This window comes from Phoenix dactylifera, chromosome 7, assembly GCF_051530095.1.
Source record: "Phoenix dactylifera cultivar Ajwa chromosome 7, Ajwa_hap1_PhDact_Kaust_v1.1, whole genome shotgun sequence".
NCBI lineage: Eukaryota > Viridiplantae > Streptophyta > Magnoliopsida > Arecales > Arecaceae > Phoenix > Phoenix dactylifera.
The window spans coordinates 18,513,565-18,518,322 of NC_143196.1; positions in this window are offsets into that span (position 1 = coordinate 18,513,565).

Consider the following 4,758-nt stretch of genomic DNA (forward strand, 5'->3'; position numbering starts at 1 on the left):
TGATATGCGCGAGTCGTCTCCACAGTAAGCGGAGTCGTCCCCGCAAGTAAAAAGTAAACCTCCCGAGTCGTCCCCGAGGTAGCGGAGTCGGCTCTCTCAGGGTTTTCCAGAGGATGTCTTTTTCGGTGTTAAGGCAGCGGAGACGTCCCCTGAAAGAGCGGAGTCGACTCTCTCAGAGAATTCCAGAAGACATATTTTTCGGAGATATAACAGCAGAGTCGACCCCGAAGCAGCGGAGTCGTCCCCATGCAAAAAGCGCAAACAAGCCGAGACGTCCCCATAAAGCGCCGAGTCGACCCCAAACAACGTCAAAAGTAAAATCTTACAGCCGAGACGTCTCGCGTTGAAGCGGAGACGTCTCCGGAGCGCCTGGGACGCGACTGACACCTTTTTGCAGGATGTTTTGAATTTCAAATCTCTTTAACTTTATCTCTAACGGCTATATTTGCTTTTTGGGCTATAAAAGGGACCTCTTAAGTGCTTCTCAACAACTTCTCACCAACCCAACACAAGATCATTCAAGAGAGAAGCAAGAGAGAGAGGTTCAAGGGAGTTAGTGCATTTAAGTGAAGAAATCAAGTGCCTTCAAGCTTTCTAACTGATTTCAAGCTCGACTACTCTCTTCCGCTCGGGATTCAAAGCTCACACTCAAGCCAACGCGATCCACATCGGAAGAACCATCATCTCCCAAGCTTCCAACGGCTAAAAGGATTCTTCCGGGTTCTATTGCTTATCATTGTTATATTTGCTTATTTAGAGCTTTTAAATCCTTGTAAAACTTTTTCAATATTGTGCTTGTTCCAGTCAAGGGACTTGGAACAAGGGAAAGGCGTCCCAAACCTAGGTTAAATTAGGGGTTATAGGGTTCGTTGTTAGCCCGGTGTAAAACAACGAGTTGGGTAGTGCACTCGCAAAACTACCGGACTGTAATCTTGGATTATAGTGAAAATTCCCAAAGGTGCTTTGGGGAGTGGATGTAGGAGCAGTAGAAGCTCCGAACCACTATAAAACCTCGTGTTTGCGATTGACTGTTCTCATCCCTCCATCTTTACTTTAGTTCATACATCTGTGTGTTTATTTTTTAAATAGTCAAAAAGTTTTAAAACACCCAATTCACCCCCCTCTTGGGTGACCATCTCTGGGTAACAATGATTTTTCTAGATATACATGGGTCATATTTTTAGCTCATAAAGATGAAGCATTTTCTGTATTTAAGAAATTTCATAAGGAAATAACTAATGCAAGAAATGCTTCAGTCATAGCTATTGAAGTGATCATGGAACGGAATTTGAAAATCATCTATTTGATGAATTTTGTAGTAAAAAGGGAATAACTCATAATTTCTCTGCATCTAAGACACCACAACAAAATGGAGTTGTGGAAAGAAAGAATAGAACCCTAGAAGAAATGGCTAGAACCATGTTGTGTGAAAGTAACCAGTATTTTTGGGGAGGAGCTATTAACACATCATGTCATATATTAAATAGAGTTTTATTGAGACCAATTATAAAGAAAACACCTTATGAACTTTGGAGAGATAGAAAGCCCAAAGTAAACTATTTTCATATTTTTGGGTGTAGGTGTTTTTTTCATAATAATGGCAAAGATAACTTAGGTAAATTTGATTCTAAATCTGATGAAGGTATCTTTTTGGGCTATTCTACATCAAGTAAAGCTTATAGAGTCTTCAACAAAAGAACCCTTGTTATTGAAGAGTCTATACATGTTATTTTTGATGATACTAATGATGTCTCTTCTAGTAAGAGAGTAGCTCTTGATGATGATGCAGGAATACTTGAGAAAAAGATAGATGATATGACATTACAAGAGGATGAACCAAAGCAAAGTGGAGAAACCTCAACAAGCCAAGAGGTAATTGATGATCATGGGCTTACAAAGGCTTGGAGGTATGCATACGGTCATCCTAAAGAATTAATATTAGATGATCCATCACAACCTATTAGAACTAGAGCTTCTCTTAGGAACTTAAATAATCATCTATCTTTTGTTTCACACTTAGAACCTAAAAACATTGGAGAAGTTTAAAATGATATAAATTGGATAAATGCTATGCAAGAGGAACTAAACCAATTTACTAGAAACAAGGTATGAAATTTAGTAGAAAGATCCGCTGAATACTCAATAATAGGAACTAAATGGATATATAAAAACAAACTTGATGAAAATGGAGTTGTGGTTAGAAACAAGGCTAGACTAGTAGCAAAGGGCTATAATCAAGAAGAAGGTATAGATTTTGATGAAACCTTTGCTCCGGTGGCTAGACTTGAAGCAATTAGATTATTACTAGCATTTGCATGCTCTAAAGACTTCAAACTATTTCAAATGGATGTAAAAAGTGCCTTTTTGAATGGGTATATTAATGAGGAGGTTTATGTAGAACAACCTCCTGGTTTTGAAAATCATCAATACCCCAATCATGTATATAAACTAAACAAAGCACTTTATGGCCTAAAATAAACCCCTAGAGCATGGTATGAAAGACTTAGCAAATTTCTATTAGACCATGAATTCTCTAGAGAAAATGTTGATACAACACTGTTTTTAAAGAAGAAAAACAAAGAAATGTTAGTAGTGCAGATTTATGTAGATGATATTATTTTTGGTGCTACTAACAATCACCTATGCGAAGAATTTGCTGACTTAATGCAGAGTGAATTTGAAATGAGCATGATGGGAGAGCTGAACTATTTCCTCGGGCTCCAAATCAAACAATCTAAAGAGGGGATCTTCATCAATCAAGCTAAATACATCAAAAAGATGCTTAAGAAGTTTGATTTGGATGGAAACAAGCCAATCAGCACGCCCATGAGCTCATCATGCAAACTAGATAAGGATGAATCAGGTAAATCAATAGATCAAAAGCTGTATAGAGGTATGATAGGCTCTTTACTATATCTTACAGCAAGTAGACCTGATATCATGTTTAGTGTATGCATGTGTGCTAGATATCAATCTAATCCTAAGGAATCACATTTAATTGCAGTAAAGAGAATTTTTAAATACCTAATAGAAACAAAAAATATAGGTTTATGGTACTCTAAAGAATCTAGCATAAACTTAATAGGGTACACAGATTCAGACTTTGCTGGTTGTAAACTTGATAGAAAAAGCACCAGCGGATCATGTCAATTCTTAGGAGAAAATTTAATCTCTTGGTTTAGCAAGAAATAAAACTCGGTTGCACTATCTACGGCGGAAGCTGAATATGTTGCTGCCGAGAGTTGTTGTGCTCAAATCTTATGGATTATACAACAACTTGAAGATTATGGCATTAAATAAGATAAAATTTCCATAAACTGTGATAATACAAGTGCCATTAATCTAACTAAAAATCCAATTCAGCATTCAAGAGCTAAACACATTGAGATAAGACATCACTTCATAAGAGATCATGTACTGAATGGTGATGTGACACTTCAATTTGTTTGTACTGATGATCAACTTGTTGATATCTTCACAAAACCTTTGAGTGAAGATCGATTTTGCATACTAAGAAGAGGGTTAGGAGTGATTGATCCATTCTAGTGATACTCTTCTCTAGTTCATTGATTTTGAGGATTAGTTTATATTGGACATAGGATTTCTTATCTATGATCATCAAATCAGTTCTTAAATCCTAGATAAGTCAATAACTCTCTTTTTTGGCACGAAAATAACAAGATTCTTGATTGTGTGCCAGAGTTCGAGTCGACTCGGATACATTTTAGAGTCGGCTCGTGGGCGAGCGACTCGCGCATGTTTGAGGTCTAGTCGACTTGCGACTTGAGGTCGAGTCGACTCGCGACTTACTGGAGTCGACTCGAGGTCGGAAATCTGACTTTTAACCCTAAGCGGAATGTTTTTCTCTTCACTTCTATTTTCATCCGCCACTGTTCAAAAATCCTAGAGCCGTCTCCGACCTCATCTCCGACCCACTTTAGGTCATCTCCATTGAGGTTTCTCCCTATTTTCCGTGCCCTTCCCCGTTTTTAGGTCAAAAATGCCCAGGAAGGTCATTGTCCCGAGCCGAAAGAGACCCTCCTCCGCGAGTGGGGCCGAGCGACGGTCCAAGGCTCGGAACGAACCGGCGAGGCCATCACCTCCGATTCCTTCCCCGCCTAGGCTGGTTCCCTCGCGCTCATGCGCCGGGAAGGTTGTCTCAACCGGGAGGCAAGTCAACTTTGACTTCCTCTCCCGGGAAGGGTTCAACCTAGGGCATCACCTTAGGGCCCAGGGTTTAGAGTTTTTCTGCACACTTAACCTCCCTACCTATCCAGGGTTAGTTAGGAAATTCTATGGTACTGTCGCACGGGTTAGCGGGGGTATCCAGGGAACTGTTTTCGGTGTCCCTATTTTCATCTCGGAGGACTTCATTGCTCGAGTCCTCCATCTCTCGAGTGAGGGGATTGTTCCCACACACCCCTCCGATAGGACAGAGGCCCTTACGGCCATCTTAGGAAGTCCACCTCTGTCCCCCATAGAGGAGGTGTTCGCAAATCAGCTTTCGGCTGAAATGCGGCTTCTCCTAAGTGTCATCTCTAGGACTCTCCTCCCCAAAATGGGTAGGTTTGACTTTATCCCAGAGAGAGACCTAGCACTGATGTACCATCTCCTCCAAGACACTCCCATCAACTTCCCCAAGCTCATCTACAAGTACATGTGTGAACTCCTAGATAAACCTAGGCTCAGCCTTCCATATGGCATGCTATTCACCCTTATATTTAGGGAGTTAGATGTCCCTATTCCTGAGGGGAACCC